This window comes from Schistocerca cancellata, chromosome 4 (assembly GCF_023864275.1).
Source record: "Schistocerca cancellata isolate TAMUIC-IGC-003103 chromosome 4, iqSchCanc2.1, whole genome shotgun sequence".
In the NCBI taxonomy this organism is placed as follows: Eukaryota; Metazoa; Arthropoda; class Insecta; order Orthoptera; family Acrididae; genus Schistocerca; species Schistocerca cancellata.
The window spans coordinates 703,623,698-703,638,556 of record NC_064629.1 but is presented as its reverse complement, the minus strand read 5'-3'; positions in this window follow the sequence as shown (position 1 = coordinate 703,638,556).

The window sequence follows — 14,859 nt, the reverse complement described above, 5'->3', positions numbered from 1 at the left end:
GACACACAGTCAACTTGGGTTTAGAAAACATAGTTCTTGTGAAACACAACTAGCTCGTTATTCACCAGTAGTGTCGAGTGCTATTGACAATGGATTTCAGATCGATTCCGTATTTCTGGATTTCCAGAAGGCTTTTGACACTGTACCGCACAAGCGGCGTATAGTGAAATTGTGTGCTTATGGGATATCGTCTCAGTTATGTAACTGGATTTGTGACTTTCTGTCAGAGAGGTCACAGTTCGTAGTAATAGACGGAAAGTCATCGAGTAAAACAGAAGTGATATCTGGCGTTGCTCAAGATAGTGTTATAGGCCCTTTTCTATTCCTTATCTATATAAACGATTTGGGAGACAAGGCGATCATCCGTCTTAGGTTGTTTGCAGATGACGCTGTCGTTTATCGACTAATAAAGTCATGAGAAGATCAAAACAAACTGTAAAACGATTTAGAAAAGATATCTGAACGGTGCGAAAATTGGCAGTTGACCCTAAATAACGAAAAGTGTGAGGTCATCCACATCAATGGTACAAGGAATCCATTAAATTTCGGTTACACAATAAATCAGTGAAACATAAAGCCCGTATGTTCAACTATATACCAAGGAATTACAATTACGAACAACTTAAATTGGAAGGAATACATAGAAAATGTTGTGGGGAAGGCTAACCAAAGATTGCGTTCTATTGGCAGCACACTTAGAAAATGTAACAGATCTACTAAGAAGACTGCCTACACTGCGCTTGTCCGTCCTCTTTTAGAATACTGCAGCGCGGTGTAGGATCCTTACCAGATAGGACTGACGGAGTACATCGAAAAAGTTCAAAGAAGAGCAGCACGTTTTGCAGTATCGCGAAATATGAGAGAGAGTGTCACAGAAATGATACAGGATTTGGGCTGGACATCATTAAAAGAAAGGCGTTTTACGTTGCGACAGAATCTTTTCACGGAATTCCAATTACCATCTTTCTCCTCCGAATGCGAAAATATTTTGTTGACACCGACCTTCATAGGGAGAAACGATCACCACGACAAAATAAGGGAAATCAGAGCTCGTACGGGAAGATGTAGGTGTTCTTTCTTTCCGCGCGCTATACGAGATTGAAATAATAGAGAATTGTGAAGGTAGTTCAATGAACCCTTTGCCACGCACTTAAATGTGATTTGCAGAGTATACGTGTAGATGTAGATGTAGATGAATTGACGTACTGATGAAAAGATGTTAACTAGCAAATATTATGATAGCAGTTGGAAGTGTTGAAGCGAGACTCAATTGCTGGTTACAGAATTACATGCACTTAGTGAATGGAATTTACTGATTGCAATTGCTCTTGTTATCACTGGAAAAAGAGTTGCGGAGTTATAACAGATTCATATATAATTTAGTCATTAATGGGCATAGGTGCGAGATGCACGACCAATGAAGAAAGCAGAAACAATACGCAACTGGTCGTCACTTATTCTTTTGCTTCGGTGATCAAGTCATAGCCATCAGACGTTCCTCGTTTGAATCCTGAGAGGTAACTGGTGGTGTGCACTAGCACCTTACTGCCAGAGATGTAAAACTACCGTAGACTATCATAAGTAAGCGTAGTTCTCTGTAGTTTTCAATGTAATCATGGTCAATTAAGATGGTAACCGCGTTACCTGAACCTTAGGTTTGTTGTGTACCTACACTCCTGGAAATTGAAATAAGAACACCGTGAATTCATTGTCCCAGGAAGGGGAAAGTTTATTGACACATTCCTGGGGTCAGATACATCACATGATCACACTGACAGAACCACAGGCACATTGACACACGCAACAGAGCATGCACAATGTCGGCACTAGTACAGTGTATATCCACCTTTCGCAGCAATGCAGGCTGCTATTCTCCCATGGAGACGATCGTAGAGATGCTGGATGTAGTCCTGTGGAAAGGCTTGCCATGCCATTTCCACCTGGCGCCTCAGTTGGACCAGCGTTCGTGCTGGGCGTGCAGACCGCGTGAGACGACGCTTCATCCAGTCCCAAACATGCTCAATGGGGGACAGATCCGGAGATCTTGCTGGCCAGGGTAGTTGACTTACACCTTCTAGAGCACGTTGGGTGGCACGAGATACATGCTGACGTGCATTGTCCTGTTGGAACAGCAAGTTCCCTTGCCGGTCTAGGAATGGTAGAACGATGGGTTCGATGACGGTTTGGATGTACCGTGCACTATTCAGTGTCCCCTCGACGATCACCAGTGGTGTACGGCCAGTGTAGGAGATCGCTCCCCACACCATGATGCCGGGTGTTGGCCCTGTGTGCCTCGGTCGTATGCAGTCCTGATTGTGGCGCTCACCTGCACGGCGCCAAACACGCATACGACCATCATTGGCACCAAGGCAGAAGCGACTCTCATCGCTGAAGACGACACGTCTCCATTCGTCCCTACATTCACGCCTGTCGCGACACCACTGGAGGCGCGCTGCACGATGTTGGGGCGTGAGCGGAAGACGGCCTAACGGTGTGCGGGACCGTAGCCCAGCTTCATGGAGACGGTTGCGAATGGTCCTCGCCGATACCCCAGGAGCAACAGTGTCCCTAATTTGCTGGGAAGTGGCGGTGCGGTCCCTACGGCACTGCGTAGGATCCTACGGTCTTGGCGTGCATCCGTGCGTCGCTGCGGTCCGGTCCCAGGTCGACGGGCACGTGCACCTTCCGCCGACCCCTGGCGACAACATCGATGTACTGTGGAGACCTCACGTCCCACGTGTTGAGCAATTCGGCGGTACGTCCACCCGGCCTCCCGCATGCCCACTATACGCCCTCGCTCAAAGTCCGTCAACTGCACATACGGTTCACGTCCACGCTGTCGCGGCATGCTACCAGTGTTAAAGACTGCGATGGAGCTCCGTATGCCACGGCAAACTGGCTGACACTGACGGCGGCGGTGCACAAATGCTGCGCAGCTAGCGCCATTCGACGGCCAACACCGCGGTTCCTGGTGTGTCCGCTGTGCCGTGCGTGTGATCATTGCTTGTACAGCCCTCTCGCAGTGTCCGGAGCAAGTATGGTGGGTCTGACACACCGGTGTCAATGTGTTCTTTTTTCCATTTCCAGGAGTGTATTACGTATGCGGTCAGTGTCTTACTAGATTCCCCTAAAAACGGAAAGCAATGAATCCTCTAAAAACTGTGTGAGGATATATATATATAAAGGCCCTTGTCACCTACAAGACGTTTTTGTTCTAGGTAGTTATCTTACAGTGTGTTACTTAAAAAAAAACAGTATTTATAAAAAAATTTAAATCATCACTGTTTAATTCAGGCTTATTCGAAAATTGTTGAGAAACAGAGGGATGTTGTAGTAAAAATTAAAAAATTACAGATTTATCATACAGTGCTCGAAAACGCAACATCCTAAATAAATAAATAAACAAATAAATAAAATTAAAAAAACCACCGCAAAACAAATACATATAAAACATCGCTTCAGTACTTCATCGAGTCTGTGAAGCACGTTTCTGTTATTCATAAACAACTTTCGCTCTTATTAATAATAACAGGGAAGTCTTGTCTTTGATCATGTTAAAGAACATTCTATTGAGTACAAAATAACAAAAATAATTATGTAGCTTTCTTTATGTCTGTGCATGTAAATTGTACTTGCATCAAAAGTAATAGTTTTGGTTACACGAAAGCACAGTAGTTATGCGATAAACTAATTTCTGTTACTTGTAAAGGCCAATTTATATTCTGTAAAGATATAAAATACACAATGGATCAATACTGAACGATTTTCGATTTTAATTATGTGCAAAACAAGCAAAAAACAAAGAGAAGTCGTCGGCTCCCAGTTTCACCAATCCTACCAGTAATAATATCATTTACTACGTCATTTATATGCTGTACAAAAGTGCGAACCGTAGTTTGCGTAGCGTGTAACTCTCCTTGCTGTGTATCATACAGGTTATAAACTGTCGCAGAGGCACAGTGCCCACTAAATCCTATAACGGCACATCAAACGTGTTCGCTAATAACCACGACGTTCAGCGTGAGTGCCACGCACGCACGCACTCTCTCTCTCTCTCTCTCTCTCTCTCTCTCTCTCTCTCTGTCTTTCGCTCCGTCTCTCAGAACTCAAGAAGTAATAATTGCTACTCCAAAGAAGGCAGGTGATTACAGATGCGAATATTATCGAACCAGCAGTTTAATAAGTCATGCTCGCAAAATACTGACACGAATTATTTTCAGAAGAGTGGAAAAGCTGGTAGAGGGCGTACTTGTGACGGATCAGTTTGGATAATGCTGACGCGACGATTTATCTTAGACTGACGAAAGTCAAACTAAATTTTATAGCATTTGTAGACTTAGACAGAGCGTTAGACAATGTTCACTCAAATACATTATTTGAAATTCCGAAAGTAGCAGGGAGCGAAAAGTCATCTACAACTTGTACGAAAACCAGACTGAAGTTATAAGAGTCGATGGACACGAAAGGGAAGCCTTAGATGACATGCGTGTGAGACAGGGTTTGTCAGTCAGTACATTGAGCAAGCTGTGAACCGAGGAGAAATTAGGAAAGGGAGTTAGGGACGGGAATTAAGATTCAGGGAGAGGAAATAAAAACTTTGTTTGGTGACGCATATTAATTCTGTTAGAGACAGAAAACGACTCGGAAGAGCAGTTGAACGGAATGAATGGTTTCTTGAAAAAGGTCGTAAATCAACATAAAAAAGGTAAATAGGGTAAAGGACTTTAGTGAATTATATCAGGCAGTTCTGAGGGAATTAGATTACGGAGGAGGAGGAGGAGGAGGAGATTAGTGTTTAACGTCCCGTCGACAACGAGGTCATTAGAGACGGAGCGCAAGCTCGGGTGAGGGATGGATGGGGAAAGAAATCGGCCGTGCCCTTTTAAAGGAACCATCCCGGCATTTGCCTGAAGCGATTTAGGGAAATCACGGAAAACCTAAATCAGGATGGCCGGAGACGGGATTGAACCGTCGTCCTCCAGAATGCGAGTCCAGTGTGCTAACCACTGCGCCACCTCGCTCGGTAATTAGATTACGAAACAAGACACTAAAAGTAATATATGAGTTTTGCTGTTTGGCACCAAAATAACAGCTAATGCCTGGAGAATAGAGGATGAAAAATGTAAACTGGCACTAGCAAGAGAAGGTTTGTCGTAAACATAATTTTGTTAACATCGAACATAAATTTAAATGTTAGGAAATTCTTTACTAAGGTATTTTTCACACATGCAGCCTTGAACGGAAATATAATGAAGACGATAAACGGTTAAGGCAAGAAGAGAATATAAGATTTTCAAATGTGGCGTTAGAACAGAACGTTGAAAAGTAGATGAATAGGTCGTATAAACAATGGGAACATACTGACTAACTGGAGAGAAAAGTAATCTACGCCACAATTAGACTAAAAGAAGGGATACCTCCTGCGGCAGCAAGGAATTTTGAGTTTGGTGATGGAGGGAAGTTAAAATACAGTCAACAGGTCCAAATAGATGTAGGTTGTAGCAGCCTAGGGGCAGAGCTACATCAAACCACTCTTCACATTGAAGACCACAATAACAATGCATTACAGCTAGAGTTGTAAGACTACTGTAGGCTATTGTAGACTATCATAAGAATGTATAGACTACAGTAGTTATCTTAGTAATATTGTGCAGTTGTCATACCAGCGTTGCCTGTACGTTACAAGTGTTGCATACCTATCGGGAGTAACCTCATAATGGCCGCTTTCTTTACGTATGCGATCAGTGACTTACTAGATTCCCCTACAAAACTGGAAGCGGTGAGGTCTCTACAACATGAGTGAGGATACATAAAGAGCAGGGTAACCTATCGAACACTTTTGTTCCACATGGTCATCCTCCTGTCTATTAGTTAAAAGTAAACAGAATTTATAGCAAAATTGAAATTGTCAATGTTCAATTCTGTTTTTTTTTCGAAAATTGTTGATCTGTAACTTGAAACAGAGTGATGTTGTAGTAAATAAAAACAATGCGGATTTATCGTATAGCACTAGAAAACGTAATATCTTCACCAAAAAGGTAAAATTTTTAAAAATCCGCATTACAAAAATATATCAATTATTGCCTCAGCATTTTGTCGAACTTAAATAAACATATTTCTATTATTAATAACAACTTCCGCCTTTATAAATAATAACAGGAAACTCTTCGCTTTGATGAAGAACGTTTTACTGAGTACAAAATTATGTAAGATGTAACACTCCTTTTATTTAGTGATATGTATATTGTTACATCTTACGTCAGTCAATATGTAAAAATGTATATAGGGTGACTCAGGTAAGATCACGTAAGCCGTAATACTCCTTTTATTTCGTGAACGGTTACACATATTGAAACGCGGTTTTCAGCAAATGTTAGAACGATAAGGGGCACCCATTTTTTGTCTGGTTGTTTTTGGTGCTGGTATCAACGGAGGTATTGAACCAAGTACGCTTTATTAAATGGAAGCGTATACTTTTTATAAATACATTCGATAGGTCTTGAGAAGATAATTACAGTGATATAGCGTTTGTTAATGTAGACGTTGATAGCTGTCGTAAAACATACTAAAAATGTCCTAGAATGTGAGAACACAGTGGCTGGAAACAGCATTTGCGGTGTAAACACTGCCAGTCAGGTGTCCCTCACCAAGTCGCGTAGCTATACACCGTAAGGTAGGCCTGTGGTACGAGAATAAAACTTTATTTCCACTCGAACCAACTTACGACCGAGATGTAGGTTCACCTATGGATGTTGTGTATGGAAATACGACATAGGCTAGAATCTAGCATGTTGTTGTTGTGGTCTTTAGTCCTGAGACTGGTTTGATGCTGCTCTCGATGCTACTCTATCCTGTGCAAGCTTCTTCATCTCCCAGTACCTACTGCAGCCTACATCCTTCTGAATCTGCTTAGTGTATTCATCTCTTGGTCTCCCTCTACGATTTTTACCCTCCACGCTGCCCTCCAATACTAAACTGGTGATCCCTTGATGCCTCAGAACATGTCCTACAAACCGGTCCCTTCTACTTGTCAAGTTGTGCCACAAACTCCTCTTCTCCCCAATTCTATTCAGTACCTCCTCATTAGTTATGTGATCTACCCATCTAATCTTCAGCATTCTTCTGTAGCACCACATTTCGAAAGCTTCTATTCTCTTATTGTCTAAACTATGTATCGTCCATGTTTCACTTCCATACATGGCTACACCCCATACAAATACTTTCAGAAACGACTTTCTGACATTTAAATCTATACCCAATGTTAACAAATTACTCTTCTTCAGAAACGCTTTCCTTGCCATTGCCAGTCTACATTTTATATCCTCTCTACTTCGACCATCATCAGTTATTTTGCTCCCCAAATAGCAAAACTCCTTTACTATTTTAAGTGTCTCATTTCGTAATCTAATTCCCTCAGCATCACCCGAGTTAACTCGACTACATTTCATTATCCTCGTTTTGCTTTTGTTGATGTTCATCTTATATCCTCCTTTCAAGACACTGTCCATTCCGTTCAACTGCTCTTCCAAGTCCTTTGCTGTCTTCGACAGAATTAAAATGTCATCGGCGAACCTCAAAGTTTTTATTTCTTCTCTATGGATTTTAATACCTACTCCGAACTTTTCTTTGGTTTCCTTTATTGCTTGCTCAATATACAGATTGAATAACATCGGCGATAGGCTACAACCCTGTGTCACTCCATTCCCAACCACTGCTTCCCTTTCATAACCTTCGATTCTATTAACTGCCACCTGCTTTCTGTAGAAATTATAAATAGCCTTTCGTTCCCTGTATTTTACCCCTGCCACCTTCAGAATTTGAAAGAGAGTATTCCAATCAACATTGTCAAAAGCTTTCTCTAAGTCTACAAATGCTAGAAACGTAGGTTTGCCTTTCCTTAATCTTTCTTTAAGATAAGTCGTAGGGTCAGTATTGCCTCACGTGTTCCAACATTTATACGGAATCCAGACTGATCTTCCCCGAGGTCGGCTTCTATCAGTTTTTCTATTCGTCTGTAAAGAATTCGCGTTAGTATTTTGCAGCTGTGACGTATTAAACTGATAGTTCGGTAATTTTCACATCTGTCAACACCTGCTTTCTTTGAGATTGGAATTATTATATTCTTCTTGAAGTCTGAGGGTATTTTGCCTGTCTCATACATCTTGGTCACCAGATGGTAGAGGTTTGTCAGGACTGGCTCTCCCAAGGCTGTCAGTAGTTCTAATGGAATGTTGTCTATTCCGGGGGCCTTGTTTCGACTCAGGTCTTTCAGTGCTCTGTCAAACTCTTCACGCAGTATCATATCTCCCATTTCATCTTCATCTACATCCTCTTCCATTTCCACAATATTGTCCTCAAGTATATCGCCCTTGTATTGACCCTGTATATACTCCAACCTTTCTGCTTTCCCTTCTTTCCTTAGAACTGGGTTTCCATCAAAGCTTTTGATATTCATGCAAGTGGTTCTCCTTTCTCCAAAGGTCTCTTTAATTTTCCTTTAGGCTGTATCTATCTTACCCCTAGTGAGATAAGCCTCTACATTTGTCCTCTAGCCATCCCTGCTTAGCCATTTTGCACTTCCTGTCGATCTCTTTTTCGAGACGTTTGTATTCCTTTTTGCCTGCTTCATTTACTGCGTTTTTATATTTTCTCCTTTCATCAATTATATTCGATATTTCTTCTGTTACCCAAGGATTTCTACTGGCCCTCGTCTTTTTACCTATTTGATACTCTGCTGCCTCCACTATTTCATCCCTCAAAGCTACCCATTCTTCTTCTACTGCATTTCTTTTCCCCCATTCCTATCAATTGTTCCCGTATGCTCTCCCTGAAACTCTCTACAGCCTCTGGTTCTTTCAGTTTATCCAGGTCCCATCCCCTTAAATTCCCACCTTTTTGCAGTTTCTTCAATTTGTGGTTGCACCAAAGGTACGGCTATCTGTATCGTTGAGGCACGCAAGCCTCCCAACCAACGGCAAGGTCCATGGTTCATGGGGGGAGGAGAGCTTAGCGTATCAAAACTATTTCACATTTGAGTATCCTCCAAGATTTACGTGAGCTGAAACAGAGAAATCGACTGTTCATTCTTCAAAAATAAAGAGAGCTTATACGCTGCAAAAAGCAACTACAGTATAAAATATCTAATGTTAGAAGAAAGATTTGACCTATCTTTTCCTGTACGTGTCTATGTCCCTCTTAGAGGTAAAATATATGCTGTCGGACAACTGTCTCTACATGCACTGGTCTAAATTATATCATATGGAGTAAATTCGTTGAATCAAACATTTTATTAAAAATACTTTGGTGACCACCTGTACACCGCGAAATAAATATTCTTCTTAACGAAACGGCCGTGGTGGCCGTGGTGGCCAAGCGGTTAAAGGCGCTTCAGTCTGGAACCGCGCGACCGCTACGGTCGCAGGTTCGAATCCTGCCTCGGGCATGGATGTGTGTGATGTCCTTAGGTTAGTTAGGTTTAAGTAGTTCTAAGTTCTAGGGGACTAATGACCTTAGAATTTGAGTCCCATAGTGCTCAGAGCCATTTGAACCAACCATTTGAAACGTAGTTTCATGCTGAACGTAAGCGCATACTGTCAGTGTCACCAGCTACGTGCAATACACGCTGTCGACTTACTTGACATTGCAATGCAATTTCGTACACACGTTAATAAAATAAACAATTTACTAAGAGTGTTTTGGTAACCTCCCATATCACATAACATAAATCTCTTTTTGCAAAACAAAACAAAAAAAAACCTTATTCCTTATTTAAGCACGTGTTCAAACTGTTGATCATAGACTGAAAGGCACATTTGCAATCGCCATTCGAAAGAACGATGAACCGATGCAATCACAGCGGATGATATGGTAGAGCATTCACTGGCGATTCGACGACACATTTCATCTGGCGTAGTTGGGGCTCCATCACACACTGTATATTTGAGTTCTCCCCAAAGAAATAAATCAAGAGGAGTCACACGGGGCGAATGAGATGGACAACCGTTGTCTTGTAGCCACATACATTGTCGAATATCCAGTGGTGCCCGTTGTGAAGAACCGGCAGAATATTCGTCAGAAAGCGTGCGTACGAATGCCCATTTAGAACGCCCAAGATGAAACAAGGTCCCATTATGTAATTTCCTATGATGCCGCACCATACGTTGGCCTTCCACGGTCGTTAATGTTGCATCTGACGAAGACAATGGGTATTTCGCCTGCCCAGTAGTGCATGTTATGCAAATTAACATATGCGTGGTTTGTAAACGTTGCTTCATCGGTAAAGATCGTAAAACGTAAAAAACGTAAACTCCGCCCACCGGCCCTGGCTAACCCAACGGCACCGACCGGCCGCCGTGTCATCCTCAGCCCACAGGCGTCACCGGAAACGGATATGGAGGGGCATGCGGTCAGCACATCGATCTCCCGGCCGTTTGTCGGTTTCCGAGACCGGAGCCGCTGCTCCTCAGTCAAGTAGCTCCACAGTTTGCGTCACAAGGGCCGAGTGCACCCCGCTTGCCAACAGCGCTCGGCAGAACGGATGTTCACCCATCCAAGTGCTAGCCCAGGCCGACAGCGCTTAACTACGATGATCTGACGGGAACGGGTGTTACCTCTGCGGCAAAGCCGCTAGCATCGGTAAAGAGCATACGTTGGGAAAACGTAGGGTTGTCTCTCAGTTGCTGAAGGGCAAACCGACAAAATTGTGTATGACGTTCGGAATCACGCTCGTCGAGTGCCTGATGTAGTGACACATGACAGGGATGGAAATTCTGGCGGTTCAGGATGCGAATAACACTCGTCTGGCAGATTCAACATTCCTTGGCGATATGTCTCGTACCACTGTGCGGATTCATAAGCTTCTTCGTGTTCTCTGTCAGTAGCAGTCTTCTTTCCTCACCTCTTTTTGACGTTGAAGCAGCCTGCCCATACTAGCGTCTTAATAATTCGTGCAATTTCCTGGCGCGTCGGACATTGGCGATCTAGATAGATAGCTGTATACCGCTGTGCTGTTTTTATGCAATTTCTTTGACATTCACCATATAAAAGCGGTATATCCAACTTCTCCTCATTGGTGGACATGCCTGTATGCAACGAATGCTGAAGCAGAAATGAATGGCCTGCAGTGCAGAGAACAGACAGGTAAACAGCAAATGAGTTGACATTCTGACACAGCGTAGCACGAGAGCTCTGCTTGGCCTAACGCCGATTCCGGACATCGCGCTCTCAAATTGCAGGACATTTCTAATTTTCTTTTTACGATAGGTTTCAACGTCAACATTAACAAACGATATGTTACTGTCACTCTCTTCTCAAGGAATATCGAATGCAGTTATAAAAAAAATATACGGTTGCATTTTAAAAAAGGAAACGTACCTGCTTCAATATTTCCATTGATACCAGTGATAAAAGCATTAACCAAACAAAAAACACACGCACCTCGACGCTCTAACATTTGCCGAAAACTACGTTTCGAAATGTGTAACAGTTCACGAAATAAAAGGGGTGTTACGTCTTACGTGACTCTCACTAAATTTACATGCATCAAAAGTTATAGCTTTGGTTACATAAAAGAGCAGACGTTACGCGATTAACTAACTTTTATTACTTATAAAGGGCAATTTATATCCTGTAATTATATAAAATACACGGTGAAATAACACGGAACATGTGCAGTTCGTTTTATGCGAAAAGAGAAAAGAGAGAGAAAAGTCGTTGGCTCCCAGTTTCTCTGTTACACATTTATTTTTGCTTTTGTCTTACCAATCCTACCATTGATTGGCGACTCGATGGAATGTCCTGTGCACCACGACCAGATAATGGATATACTTAGAAGGAGAGACAGCATTGGTCGTATTTTTTTGTTTTATTAACCGCAAAATCGATTTTCGGTCACTTAGTGACCATCCTCAGTGCTGTAATATACAATTTAAATTGGTTGGCACTGATGTCAACAAGCTTGTTGACACCAGTGCCTACCAATTTAAATTGTATATTACAGCACTGAGGATGGTCACTAAGTGACCGAAAATCGATTTTGCGGTTAATAAAACAAAAAAAAAATTACGACCAATGCTGTCTCTCCTTCTAAGTAAATCCTACCATTACTATCATTAATACTACCTCTTACTACGTCATTTATGTAGTGTACCAAAACTACCGAACTGCAGTTTTGGGAGACCACAGCTCTTATTACAACTCTTTCTCACACCGCTGGTTCTCAGATTACATCAGATGTGCAGCCCCCTAATACAATTTAAGATGTAGGCGAGAAAATAGTTAAATGCTGACCATCTAAACTTTTGTAGGATTAAGAGTAAAGGTGAATGGGAAGGAATATTTCTTAAGATATTTAAATATTCTAAGTAGTTTCACGTCTCATTCAGCTACGTGTCATTGCTACAAAATCAGTAGATCATTAATGTGTGTTGTAAATGATGCTGAAATTTCAGTTTAATCTGGATTATTATAAAGCTACTTCTCAGACAGTAGACCTTTAGGTCTGCTTAGTATTCACCATCAACATAATTATCATCACTATTACCAATATTATTATTATTATTATTATTTTCGGGTTGTGGCGATTTCAGTGGCTGGCGTTGCACATAAATCGAAGAAGTAACTTCTTTTGTGGCTGCTTGGAGTTTATCGCCTGACAGCAGGTACGGTCAAGAGGCTAATGTTTAACTTTTAGGCTGATGCAAAAAAGTATGGATAACCATGAATACATCCTCCATGTCTGGTGGTTTTCAAAACTGTTTCAATTTGACATGATAGCCACTTGTGTTTATCGTGGACATTATACATTAAAATGTTTATGTTTTACCTGTTTTCTGAATTACTTTTAGGATTTTTAAAATGAACATGACACTGAGTTCGTGTCATCACGAGCTCTTATACAAGTAAACAAAACATCTACAGTCCCAATTAAAGTAAATAAGCTGATACTGGTATATTGGTAATCATAAATGTTCTAACAATAAGTCATTTAACTGTTCACCTCATCGAGTCATCTGAGAGGAAACAGACTATCGGTATGTTCAGAAAGTCTTATAGCGTTTAAGTGAACAGTGGTACCTGTCGTATGTGTGATAGCACTAACAGACGTTATTGGACGTGAGATGCCGTGAAATTTGTAGAATACACAGCAACTTGTAAAACAGTATGTGCAGTGAAAAGGTAGCATAAAACTGATATATGTCGCATCTTTTCATACAGTCGTGAAGTATAGCAGTGAAGCTCTTCGTTTATCTCCATACAGGCGCATCTATATAAACGACGTAACTGCAGAACTGCAATAAAACTTATCGAGATTTGAGCCCGTAAACCTGAAGGTTTTCAACTACGTGTCGGGTTACGTACTCACGTTCTCTCTCGAAGAGGAGAAAGACGATATGTTTCACACACTCTGCAGACTGACATGTCAGCGTATCGAGAAACTTTTAGTGCATCGACAAACTGTGGAAACCGTCACTTAAACATTAGCTATTTCAATCAAATACACTTCACCGTGTTTTTAAACCTGATTTGTGTAGTTTATAAGATACATACTTTCATATGTACTGTTTCACATGCCAACGTAGCCCAAAATGAAGATTCTCGGAAGGAGTAGCGCGATGAATCATTTAACCTTTTAAACATGTTATAGAGTTAACCTTTCAAGCATGTTGCCATGATAGCACAAACTTGTAATTTGTTATGAAGGCTACGAATGAAATACGAATTTTAACGAGGAAACAGCTGATAAATTGTCGATGTCTTTGTGTCCCCATTAATAAGGTGATACCTGCAAAGAAACACGCTAGACCGAGAATGATGAAAGTTTGAAGAAGTTAGGGAAAGGTATTCTTGATGCGTTCCGTTTCAAACATCATATCTCGTTCAAACTACGATAATTTTCGAAGTGTATGCATAATAATGTTAAATCATACAGCATTACACATGAAAAGGTAGAACTATGAACGATAATGTCATTATAGCGGTCTATGCTTCTTTAATAGGATTCTAGACTATTTGGAAATTACTGTCTGGTGGCCTTGGCACTTCAGCAAAACTTTTCGTTAAAATGGAACGCAGAGGAATAGAGCGCAATTTGCATTTAACTAATTTCTCTTCCCGAGATGCGAACATATGTCCCAGTTTGTGTGCTGCAAACCATATTAATTAATTAAAAGACGAGTTCTCTTTAAATAAGTAATTCACCACTTTGATGTGATGTGACTATTGTTGGCGCCAATTGTGTATTAAAAATTCTGTTTCTTTTGTGAGGGGGAATGTGATCATGTTATTAGCACACTTAACAGCATATTCATCTCGCTATATGAAGAGGAGCTTCAGTCTGAAATCAGTCATGGAAAAACGAAAACAACTTTCATGAAATTGTGACCAGATACTGTATTTTAATTATTGCCGCAATCTTTTTGTGCTATCACGGATAGCAAATAGGCTCTGTATAAGAAATAACTGATGAAAGGGAAACTATTAGGTATATTCTCAGATTTGAAGACGTTGATGTTATCACGTGAGGCCTAGGCAGAAATAAGAGTATGGAACAATGCGGCAGAAACAGCAAACGGTTAAAAGTAGACAAACGACCGCGCGTATAGTACAACCTGGCAGCCGAAGGAACTGGGGCGTCTTGTGCTTTGCAAGAGACTCATTACAAGCTACACTGCGCAACACAATTGAAGGAGTACTTTCTCGAAACCTCGTAATTGTTTCCCACTGTGACGTAGCAGTTTGAAATTTGACGCAAAGGTACCTGCGGTCTTCCTCTGTAATTGTGCAAAAGCCTGGCACACTGTGATGTCGGGCTCGGCCACACTTCAAACCGCAGGGTGTCGACACATACGAAAAAAACGC